Raw genomic sequence first — 12,783 nt, forward strand, 5'->3', positions numbered from 1 at the left:
AGAATGTAAGCTCTACCTTCAAACTTTACTGGGAATTTATAAGTAAATAGTTCCCTTCCCTTCCTTTTCTAATTATTATTAGAAATAATAATTGGTAGATTTATTACTTGGACAGTTCTGGAAAGCAATCGCTAATGTCATTAGGTTTTTTTGTTTTGTTTTGTTTTTATGATAGTCACACAGAGAGAGAGAGAGAAAGATAGGCAGAGACACCGGGAGCCCGACGTGGGATTCGATCCTGGGTCTCCAGGATCGCGCCCTGGGCCAAAGGCAGGCGCCAAACTGCTGCGCCACCCAGGGATCCCTAATGTCATTAGGTTTAAGGAAAGGTATCTCTGTTATCTTTTCCTAAATCAAAGGGTTTGTCTAGTTATATACGGAAACCTGAACAGATGTAATGAATCAGTTTTGTAGTCTGAGAGATGTTAGAATACAGATAATAGTCTTGAGAAAAAGCCTTTTGGTTTATGGTATGTTTGGTAGAGGGACAGAGAAAGGTTCTGGGGAAAGAAAAAAATAACAACAACAACTAGGCATGTAATAGAGTTTTTCACTATTTGGTGTCTTAGGTTGAAATAAGTAAGGGAACAGAACCAAACAGAGAACTTCAGAGCTTGCTTACTTCTTGCTTGCTTGCTTGCTTTATAAGGTTTTTTTTATTTATATTTATTTATTTATTTATTTATTTATTTATTTATGAGAGACCCAGAGAGAGAGAGGCAGAGATACCCACAGAGGGACAAGCAGGGTCTATACAGGAAGCCTGATGTAGAACTTGATCCTGGGACTCCAGGATCACGCCCTGGGCCGAAGGTAGGCGCTAAACTGCTGAGCCACCCAGGGATCCCCAACTTCAGAGCTTTAAAGGCATTATATTTGTTTCATTTTTCTAAAATAAGATTTTAAATGAATTTTTATTTTAAACTTTCTCCAATGAGAGAGACCTGGACATATTTCTTAAAGAGCATGACCAAGTCTAACCTTAAAATCATGACTAAAATGACATGTTCCAGTTTTCTCACCAAATAGAGGATGAGAATTCCCAGAAAATAACATTAAGCATATGACTTGTAACAAACCATATGCAGAACATTGGCTCATTGTCAGGTTGCCAGTGTCTTATTGGAAGACAAAGTCCCTAGTTTTACCACACAGGAAAGTTTCCATAACTCAATCATTGAACTTGGGGAAGGGGGTTGGCTGGAGCAGGGACTTTTTACCAGATACAGAATGTTCCATACTCTTTGCTGTCTCCTGTTTCTGAGTTAACTTGATGTTTGACCTCAGAGTGGACTTGCCTGTGGCAAGAGAGATCGTTTTAACCAGTGAGTAATTAAGTGCTTGAATCTTAACAATGTTTCTTGTTTCTTACTCTATAACAAGTGGTCAGAATGAGCTATGTTTGCCTGGACTTTCTTCTACAGAAAGAAAATCTATTCTTTCATTTTAAAATATAAAATGGTTAATGTAGTTGATTCTTTTTTACTTTGATCACTAATAAAATAATCAGAAAAAGTTATGGGAGTATAGAATACAAATATTTGTATTAACTGAAGAAAGATACACTAAGTTTTTTTGTTTTTTTAAAGATTTCGTTTGTTTATTTATTCATAGAGACACAGAGAGAGAGAGAAAGAGGCAGAGACACAGGCAGAGGGAGAAGCAGGCTCCATTCAGGGAACCTGACGTGGGACTCAATCCGGGGTCTCCAGGATCACACCCCAGGCTACAGGCCCTGCTAAACCCCTGCGTCCACCAGAGCTGCCCGATACACTAAGTTTTAACACCCTAGCTGCTGAGACTCAGTCGTATACACTAACTTTAGCATAATCTGCAGTTTAGGTGGAAAACTCCTGCCTTTTCATGTCCTCTTCCTATAGTTTCTTATTTTCTCTTTTGACACTTTAACTCTTCTATATTTTTGTTGGAGATATTGTGAGGCAGCATAGCTAATGGATAAAACAGGAACTCCGAAATTAGACTATATGAGAAATTGTCATTGTACTGGAAGTTACTACTGCCCATAATTATATAATAATAATGCCCATTCAACATTTCTGTAGAATGATGAAAACTAAAACTGAACTATATTGTATTACATAAAATTGTTGGTTAAAGGAAAAGGTAGGTCAAGGTCATGTCTGACACTTTTTAAGTGTTCTGTAAATATTTGTCAACTAAATGAATTAATTCATTATTAGGAGAGACGAGACGTCTGTGTATTTTTAGGCTGAGGGAAAGACTCTAGTAAAGAACTAGAGATGGAAAATAGAAATGAAAAAAGGAAAGGATGTGGATTGGAAATTAACATTTAGTAAGAACCTGCTAGGCAAGGGGATCCCTGGGTGGCTCAGCAGTTTAGTGCCAGCCTTCGGCCCCAGCCATGATCCTGGAGTCCCCGGCTCGAGTCCCACATTGGACTCCCTGCATGGAGCCTGCTGGCTCCTGCTGTTCAAGTCTACATTCTGATTTGAGGTTTTGTTTTCAAAAATGTCCCTTTAGTGATTGCATAATTCAAAGAGTAGCTGCTAATTATAAGGAGATTTTACCTCCATTCCGACTTTGATAGAAAACAGTTCTAAATGTTCAAAAGCAAGAGCAATTGCAAATTCTTTTTTTAAAAGACGTCTGTGATGGAAATATGTTGTGAGCCAGTAGCAACAATACACCTGATGTTTCTAGATAAAGCAGTGGTCTTCCTTCTACCCAGCTGCTTAGAAACTGATGGTGTCATATGTTTATAATACCACTGAGCACACAATGGACCAACTTTGAGTACAAAAGAGGTTTTAATCATTTGAAAGAGACACAGATGTGTATGAAATTCAAGATGTTTTAATTCCAAATCCTGAGGTTGAATCACCACGAATTTCACACAGTGCCGGAGATTATCAACCCAAACTTTTGTATCTGAGGAAGCCCTGGATTTGTTAATGTAGTACATAATTTTCATTTTGGCTTTATTTTCTGTTGGGTACTCTTTCTTTCAAGATCCTAAGATATAAAGGAATTTGGCTCAGGTGGGCTACCACATTTCAGATCCAAAAGCAAGTAGAATACATCGTTAACAATTTTTTCTTGTAATATTAGCTTCAAAGATTCAGATTCTCCATTCAGTTATGTGGGAAAATTAATAACCCTCTCATTCCAGTCTTACAGAATTATGGGATCCCATTTTTATTAGTTTAAATATATAAGTTGATTTGCAATTAGCACCAGTTCATTTACTTGTCATATTCCTGGGTTAATTAAGTACCAATTTGTTTCTTTTTTTCTTTCTCTAATCTCTGAGAACTGGAAGGCTATAAATATTAATGAAGGTCAGCACGATGGCCTTTAGCTTCTTCAGAATGATTGCATGATAAACTACACTCCTCCTTCCTCTCTTCTCCAGAACAATCTACCTTATGAGGAGACAGTTTCATTTGGAGAGCAATCTATCATTGTTGAATCAGGCCTGGAGTCTGAGATCCATTCTGAGTCACTATGAATAGAGCTCTAGTATTGGTTGGGCCCCAGGGAAACTGGTGGTTAAATACTGTGAGAATCTTTATCAGACAGGAAATGACAACTCATTAAAATACTAACCGTTAAGCCTGTTTAGATCACTGCGTGGGGGAGGGGGGGGGGTGACGGACAACTTAACTCTGTAGTGTTTGACTAAAATGTGCTTAACTCTGTAGTGTTTGACTAAAATGTGCACATTTCTGGAAACAAGATTATAAGACTGTTACCAAGAAAGGGAATTAATTGCTAGAGCGCCTTGCTGGCTTAGTCAGTGGAGCATGAGACTCTTGATCTTCAGAGTCATGTTTGAGCACCATTTTGGGAGTAGAATTTACTTAAAAAAAAAAAAAAGTTAAAAATTAAAAAATTTAAAAGGAATTGCAGGACACCTGGGTGGCTCAGTGGTTGAGCAGTTGAGTGTCTGCCTTTGGCCCAGGGCATGATCCTGGAGTCCTGGGATTGAGTTCCACATCAGGCTCCCTTCATTGGAGCCTGCTTCTCTCTCTGCCTGTGTCTCTGCCTCTTCTGTGTGTCTCTTATTAATGAATAAATAAAATCTTTAAAAAAAAGGAATTGCTAGTCCCATCATCTTCTTGAACTTTCAGCATGCTATCGTTGCCTCTTATGTACAGAAGACAATACCAGCCTGTAAAGGGGGAGTGGGATGGGAAAGAGCTTTTACTTTATCCCTGAACATATATCCTACTACTGCCTTTATTGTAAAATTCAGTCTCTTTAGCAGAAAAATCTGTTGGCTTGAGTCTAAGAGACAATTTTCCATATAATAATAGGGCTCTCTACTCCTATCCTTCTAGGCCAAATTTCAGTTGATAGAATTCCCTGGAGTTACAGGATAAATCTGATTTATTGATTTATATATGGTGATCCTCACCCAATCAAGAAAATTCTGAAGACCCTGATATTCATTTGAAATATAATTATGTTCTAACTGAGGGCACAGGGTTTCAGTCTCTCAAGGTTTGGCTATCTAGATTCTTAAAGGCCATCTTTATAAATGACCATTAGAAGTCTGAGCAAAAAAAGACATCCAGTCTGCATCTTTGTAGAAATAGGTTTTTTTCTTTCTGATATATTACCCAACAGCACAGCATTGAATTGGTCTGCTAACTATACCTTTTTAGGAATAAGGTAAAAAAAAAAAAATGTTTTTTTAAGATTTTATTTATTTATTCCTGAGAGAGAGACAGAGAGAGAGAGAGAGAGAGAGAGAGAGGCAGAGACACGGGCAAAGGGAGAAGCAGGCTCCATGCAGGGAGCCCGATGCGGGACTTGATCCTGGGACTCCAGAATCACGCCCTGGGCTGAAGGCAGGCTCTAAACCGCTGAGCCACCCAGGGATCCCCAGGTAAAATGTTTATACCTCTTGAAGTTTAGCTTCATGGTCTACACAGTGGTCTCCACCATTGGAATGGTACTAAAGTAAAATAACTTTTTTTTTTTTTTAGAACTTCTATTTATATTTACTTTCATCTTTGTTATTTTCTTTTTTTGTGTATTTTTTGTTAGGGATATAACATAGTAGCACATAGATACACAGTTTATATGACTATATACATATGGAGGATGGCTCCCTCAGGCCACATGTCAGAAAATCACACCTCATGGAGTACAAAAATGGGCTAGGGGAACAGTGGGAGTTCCACAATACAAAAGGGATTTACAGAGAGCCTTTTGCAATTGATTGTTTTTCCTGTGCCTCATTAATCAGATTTATAATTCCTAATTTTAACTAAACTAACCCTCATAAAACAGACAAGTGACTTTAAAAGTTTACTATAAAGAAACAGTTGAAGGAAGAGAGTAGTAATAGTATAGTCACAAGAAACCATAAAAAAGTTGTAGCATTAACATATAACCTGTTCCCAGTATACATGTCTATAGAAATCAGCAAACACATGTAGAAATTATTACTTTTAATCAAGGACAAATGTGTAATATGCCTTGAAATATTCGCTCATGATAGCACAATAGCCATCGTACTTAGTAAGACATTTAAAATTAAGAATTTTCGAGGGACCTTGGGTGGCTCAGCAGTTTAGCACCATTTGGCCCAGGGCGTGATCCTGGAGTCCCATGATCAAGTAAGTCCCACATCAGGCTCCCTGCATGGAGCCTGCTTCTCCCTCTGCCTGTGTCTCTGCCTCTCTCTCTGTGTCTCTCATGAATAAATAAATAAAATATTTTTTAAAAAATTAATTAAAATAAGAATTTTTTTATTTTTTTTTTATTTATGATAGGCACACAGTGAGAGAGAGAGAGAGAGAGAGAGAGAGAGAGAGAGAGAGAAGCAGAGACACAAGCAGAGGAAGAAGCAGGCTCCATGCACCGGGAGCCCGACCTGGGATTCGATCCCGGATCTCCAGGATCATGCCCTGGGCCAAAGGCAAGCGCTAAACCGCTGCGCCACCCAGGGATCCCAAGAATTTTTTTAATTTTAGCTTTATTTTATCCTTTTAAATTTGTATTTGTAAAAAAAAAAAAAATTTGTATTTGTGCATTTTACTATTTGCATATGTAAAAATACATATATCAAAAATGTTTACAGACCATTGGTCTAAGCTCCTCTAGCCTTAAAAGCCACTTTTTATCTTATCAAAAAGTACTAGGCATCATTAGTTTACTACAAAAAATCTGTATAATGCTTTTGAATTCTAACTACAGTAGAATTGATTAAACCCTAACTTTTCTTTAATACTACCCTTGGCCTTAAGTTTATTCTAAAAACATTTTTCTTCCATTTACAAGCTATCAGAGATTTAACTAATCACCTCCTGAGAATATTATTTAGATATTATGATTAATCATCAGAGGGATGTTAAATAAATCAGCCTCAAAGCACAGCACAATCAGTGAAACGAGGATTTTTATTTTATTTTATTTTATTTTATTTTATTATTATTTATTTATGTAGTCATACAGAGAGAGAGAGAGAGAGAGAGAGGCAGAGACATAGGCAGAGGGAGAAGCAAGCTCCATGCACCAGGAGCCTGACGTGGGATTCGATCCCAGGTCTCCAGGATCGCGCCCTGGGCCAAAGGCAGGCGCCAAACCGCTGCGCCACCCAGGGATCCCGGATTTTTTTTTTTAAAAGGAAATTTTTTTTTAAGATTTTATTTATTTATTCATAGAGACAGAGAGAGAGAGAGGGACAGAGACACAGGCAGAGGGAGAAGCAGGCACCGTACAGAGAGCCTGACGTGGGACTCCAGGATCCCAGAGATCCTGGACGTGGGACTCCAGGATCCCAGGTCTCCAGGATCATGCCCTGGGCTGCAGGCGGTGCTAAACCGCTGCGCCACCCGGGCTGCCCTGAAACAAGGATTTAAAAAAAAAAAAAAACATTGTGCCTATAATTTATTCTAAGAAAGATAAAGGCTTATTACTCTATAGCCTTACTAGGAACTGATGTCAGGATGTTTTCTTTCTTTCTTTCTTTCTTTTAAGATTTTATTTATTTATTCATGAGAGACACAGAGAGAGAGAGAGGCAGAGGCACAGGAGAGGGAGACACAGGCTCCACGCAAAGGAGCCCGACATGGGACTTGATCCCGGGTCTCCAGAATCACAACCTGGGCAGAAGGCAGACACTTTAACCACTGAGCCACCCAGGCATCCCCAGACAGTATGTTTTCAAGAAAGCCATTGTAATCTACATACATTAATGCTAAGATCCTCAAAAAAGTGATTAAGAAAGGAACAGAGCCTATATTAAATAAAACATTTACTTTATTCATACCCACTTAATTCCTTATTTTAACTGCTTAACCTTTATATAAGACAGCTCTGTGTAAGTAGGTCTAAACAACAGGACACATCAATTTTTTTAAGTTCATATTATTTCTGTTATTAAACACTGTGCCCAACTTTTATGGTGGCACAAAGTAACAATAAAAACAAAAAAATAAGCTGGCTGGAAAAATCCAAACAGAATCATGAATAGGAAAATTTCAGGTTTTCTAATAACAAGTCTTAGTTTGATGACTGACCATGATGGAGAAGAGATTGAAAGTAAATCAAAAGGTGTGTTTTTTATATCTGTTGAACCAGTTTGAGAGTTAATTTCAAAGAAGTCCCTTGAAAACAGGAATAATAATGACTGATAAATTTTTGGAATGGGTGTGAGCCCAGGAATAACCAACAAAATGAAAATTTAAGCATTGTGAAAAATAATCATACCACCCACTCTGTGCAACCTCTGCTGATTGTGATGCTTCCTCTGGAAGATTTTCTGGCTTTTGTGGGTACAAAGAATAATGGAGACCTTTATATACAATGAGTCAGTATGGGGAGAGTTTAAAATATAGATTTCTTATCAGATAAATGGTTTTCAGAAGCAGAGTCACATGTGTATTAAACACTATAGAAAAATAATATAGATTTTGTTTGCATATTGGTCAGGGACCTTGACAGAATTTTACAAAGAAATTTGTCCTGTTTCTGTTTTAACACCTACCAGAATATGTAAGCTTGACAAAATATTGTTCTCATGAAACCAACTTTCAAGCTCTGGGTGGGTTTGGACTTACGTGTTTTTTTGTTTTTGTTTTTTGTTTTTTTCCCTCATTTGTTTGGATTTTCTGAGGGTTTTTTTTTTTCCTTTATTAAAATCAATAAAAAAAATTCAAAAATTGTTAGAAATTTGTTTTTTAATGAGTTCTATTATCTGAAACATATTTGTATATGCCAAGAAAATAAATATCAAGATAAATACTATTCACAAAGCTTTTTCTATCCACTATGTTGAGGGTCTATAGTAAGCAAAAGCAGACGAGATCGATTTTGTTTTTTGTTTTTTATGTTTTTTGTTTTTTTAAGGCTTTCTTGCTTAGAAAAGGTGGCTGCTGACAAAGCTAGCTTAAACATACTTAAGACCAACAGTTGACTGAAAAATAGTTTTGTCTGTGTTTGTTCCCTTCCAACTTTATGTTCTTCTATATCACAAAACTGTAATATTTTGAACTTAATCTGCACCTAATGGCAGATGGAGTACTCATTTAGCTACCGGTTGAGATGAGTCCTTGGCCAGGTGCACACACAGGGCACTCTGAATTTAATGGCTTTCAAAGAATGGCATTGCAGCTATTTCCTAAGCCAACTGCAAAAAACCACTGAAATGGAATGCAAGTTATTCTTCCCACTCCCCACATATGTACCTTAAATCAATCTTAAATGTCAGAATGGACTCTTCTGTCTGCGGCTTGAAAATAACTTGAGGGATGAGGTCATAGGCTGGTTATTATTGTTTGCCTCAAATGCATGTAAAGAGTGACAGATGTAATCACAATTTTTATGTAGTCCATTACTAAAATAACTTTAGTGTTAATTAAGGAAGCTCTAGGGATGCCTAGGTGGCTCAGTGGTTGAGCATCTGCCTTCCTCTCAGGGCGTGATCCCGGATCTGGGGATCAAGTCCCACATTGGGCTCCCTGTGAGGGAGCTTCCCTGCTTCTCCCTCTGCCTGTTTCTCTGCCTCTCTCTCTGTGTTTCTCATGAATATATAAATTTAAAACATTTTTAAAAATTTATTTTGAAAATTAAGGAAACTCTAGTTTAAGTGTGCTTTGTATAAACTGAGGCAACTGTGGCCTAAGCCATTGTTTGTAGAGATAGAGCAATGAAAATAAAACTAAAATTTTGATGAATATATAAAAATTAAGAGGATCTGGCAAATAGTTATGTAACTTAATACCTGTATGTTCATTTTTTCAGATTTATTAGATCATGTGGCATTTTTTTCATGATAGTTTTGGTTAATATATTGCAATAAAAACTTTTAACTTGGGATGCCTGGGTGCCTCAGTGGTTGACAGTCTGCCTTTGGCTCAGGGCGTGATCCTGGAGTCCCAGGATCAAGTCCCACATCAGGCTTCCTGCATGGAGCCTGATTCTCCCTCTGCCTATGTTCTTGCCCCTCTCTCTGTGTGTATCTCTCATGAATAAATAAATAAAATATTTAGGAAAAAAAAACTTTTAACTTCTCCGTTTTCAGCTATTTTCCTGGTCTCTTACGAGAAACTACACCAAGACATATCCCACCCCACCAAAAACTATTCAAAACATGTAACACTATAGTCCCTTGATAGTATTAATCATAGCATTAGCCCAAGATAACTGAAAATTGCACATCACTAAATGTAAATGTATGGGTGCCTGGATGGCCCAGTTGGTTGAGTGTCTGCCTTTGGCTCAGGTTATGATCCTAGGGTCATGGGATCGAGGCCCACATCAGGTCCCCTGCTCAGAGGAGAGCCTGCTTCTCCCTCTCCAACTGCTTGTGCTCCCCCTATCAAATAAGTAAACTATTTTTCATAGATAGATAGATAGATAGATAAATGTGAATGTGTAATGGCATACTCTCTATCAGCTAGAGTGGAGCTCTTAGTGGATTTAACAATAACAATGGCAGTCATTTAATTTTTCAGATTATTTTGAAGGGAGTCTAGAATGATTGTTGCTAGTCCCTTCCTTACTCCCCTCAACCACAGCAACAAAAAAGTGGAACCTTTCTAACATTTGGGTTTTAGTTCTTCATTTTCTCTTTCAATAATGGCCCCAGAATGGAGCCCAAGAATGATTTGAGGGAAACTGTAAGCCAAATTTCTGCTCAACTCAAGTGTGAAGTTACAAGTCTTAAGAAAGAACAAGGCACATATATTGGAATCCAATTCTTAGAGAAAAAGAATTTTCAAGTCATTTCTTGTATAACCTAGCTATTCATTTCATTTCAGTCATTTCAGCTTTTATAAATAAAAGGGTTTTCTTAATCTTAAAAAAATATAATGCCTGGACTCTGGCTATTCTTCAGAGTTTATTTTTATTTATTTTTTTATTTATTCATAAGAGATACACAAAGAGAGGCAGACATAGGCAGAGGGAGAAGCAGGCTCCCCATGGGGAGCCTGATGTGTGGGACAAGATCCCTGGACCCTGGGATCATGCATGACCTGAGCCAAAGGCAGATGCTCAACAACTGAGCCACCCAGACATCCTTTTCCTTGGGAGTTTGTTTGTTTGTTTGTTTATTTATTTATTTATTTATTTATTTATTATTTTTTATTCCTTGGGAGTTTAAAACAATGACATAGGGTTGTGGGGTTTTGGGGGGGTTCTTTTTTTGTTTTTTGAAGATTTTACCTATTTATTAGAGAGAGCTTGAGCACAAGCAGGGAGAGTGGTAGAGGGAGAGGTAGAAGCAGGCTCATGCTGGGTAGGGAGCCCTTCAGCTCTATCCCAGGGCTCCAGCTCAAAAGCAGATGTTTAGCCAACTGAGCCACCCAGGCACCCTGGGTATTGTTATTAAGAGTGAATATGAAAAAAAAAAAGTGAATATGAGAGACGCCTGAGTGGCTCAGGGATTTAATGCCTGCCTTCAGCCCAGGGCATGATTCTGGAGTCCCAAGATTGAGTCCCACATCGGGCTCCCTGCATGGAGCCTGCTTCTCTCTCTACTTATGTCTCTGCCTCTCAATCTCTCTCTCTGTGTCTCTCATGAATAAGTAAATAAAATATTTTTTTTAAAGTGAATATTAATCAATATCCGAAGCAAGGTTCTTATAACTCCCATCTTCAAAGCCCATTTTTTTTACACATGTATTTTACTGGAATTCTTTTTTTATATTCACTTGGTTTGTTTCAGGTGTAAATGGATGAGCTACTTGCATTCCTTTATGCATTATGTAAGGAAAAGGAAATTTACCCAAGGAAAATTTCTATTTTAGAAAGGAAGTTTGGGAGAATCTGGCTGGCTCAGTCAGAGGAGTGTTTGACTCTTGATCTTAATGTCGTGAGCTTGAGCCCCAAGTTGGGTATAGAGATTACTTTAATTAATTAATTAATTAAGAGAAAGTTTGTCTTGTTGCCCTGTTGTAGTCAGAATCATTACTGATAAACAGCAACATAGCTCAGACACAGCTCTTCTGGTTTACACCAGAATGGGTAGTAATGTAAAGGCACTTAGGGCAGCCCCGGTGGCTCAGCGGTTTGGCGCCGCCTTCAGCCAAGGGCCTGGTCCTGGAGACCCGGGATCAAGTCCCACATCGGGCTCCCTGCATGGAGCCTGCTTTTTCCTCTGCCTCTCTCTTTCTTCCCCGCCTCCCCCCGTCTCTCATGAGTAAATAAATAAAATCTTAAAAAAAAAAAAAAGTCAGTGAGAGAGACTGAGGCTGTAGGTTAAGAGACTTTGCCCTCTTCCATCTTTCATGTCTGTCATATGGTCTTAGGGTCTGGTCAGTGCAGCCATTGCCTCTACTACATGTGTCTATTCAGCCTTTTTTTCCATATCCTGCAGTATATATGAAAGGAGCTTTTTGTACAGCTTCACCCCACACTGATCTCCTTTCTTTCTCCAATTCTTTGGACTTTGTCTTCTGTACCAAAAAATTTAGTATTGATTTGTAAATTCTTTTTTTTTCACAGATCCGTGTGTGTGTGTGTGTGTGTGTGTGTACGTGCATGCATGCCTGTGTGTTTTGAATCTCCATAAAGATTTTAAGTTCCTTGTGGGCATGAACTGTTTCTTGCAATTTTTTTATTTTGTTTTCCCTTAACATTGATTACAATGTCAGGCACAAAATAAGGACTCCATTAAGTATTTGGTGGTTGATAGTTAACAGGATCAAAGAAAAGTGTCAGCCAGAAGTTATGTATGTGTTAGCTTCTGGTAAAGATAGTAGCAAAAAACTTCTCTTCCTATCCTCCTCTGCTGTTATTACAGAAAGCAGTAACTGGATTGTTCTAGAAAAGAGGAGGTGAAGTTAGCACTTAAAGGGGAGAGCATTAGGTGCTGTTGCAAATACCGATTGACATACCTTTTGCTAGCCTCAGGAGATTGGGCTCTTCTACCTTTTAGCCCTATTATGGCAGATGAGAACATTTAAAAGATACAGAAAATAGAGATGTTTCCTAAATTGCCTCAAGTTACCATTAAAAAAAAAAAAAAAAAAAAAAAAAACCGCCTGCAAGCATTTCTAAAACGGGATCTTGGTAGCTGGTTGCCAAACTGGTTTAACAGCACTGCCTCCACATACTCTGGGTGAGAGGGAGCTCCGAGCACATAAACTTATCAAAGATCACTATCCCAGTCATTTCAGAACAAGTTGTTTAGTAATGTACTGTAGTTTCTGTGCAAACCATCTACCATAAACCACGAAGTGATTCAAAGTTCATAGTTCCTCCTTTGTTCCTTTGTTAATCACTGACTTCTGACTAGTGGGAGGTGCCTCCCAAATTTGCTAATGCATTCTTTTTGGATAAGGA

At 38.1% G+C, this 12,783-nt stretch overlaps 1 protein-coding gene across 6 annotated transcripts in view; it reads left to right on the top strand.

The window, feature by feature from the left end:
- VMP1 (vacuole membrane protein 1) overlaps positions 1-12,783 on the top strand; it is a 143,327-nt gene that overhangs the window by 126,226 nt on the left and 4,318 nt on the right. The gene's annotated exons all lie outside the window — the stretch shown is intronic.

This window comes from Vulpes vulpes, chromosome 2 (assembly GCF_048418805.1).
Source record: "Vulpes vulpes isolate BD-2025 chromosome 2, VulVul3, whole genome shotgun sequence".
NCBI classification, from domain to species: domain Eukaryota; kingdom Metazoa; phylum Chordata; class Mammalia; order Carnivora; family Canidae; genus Vulpes; species Vulpes vulpes.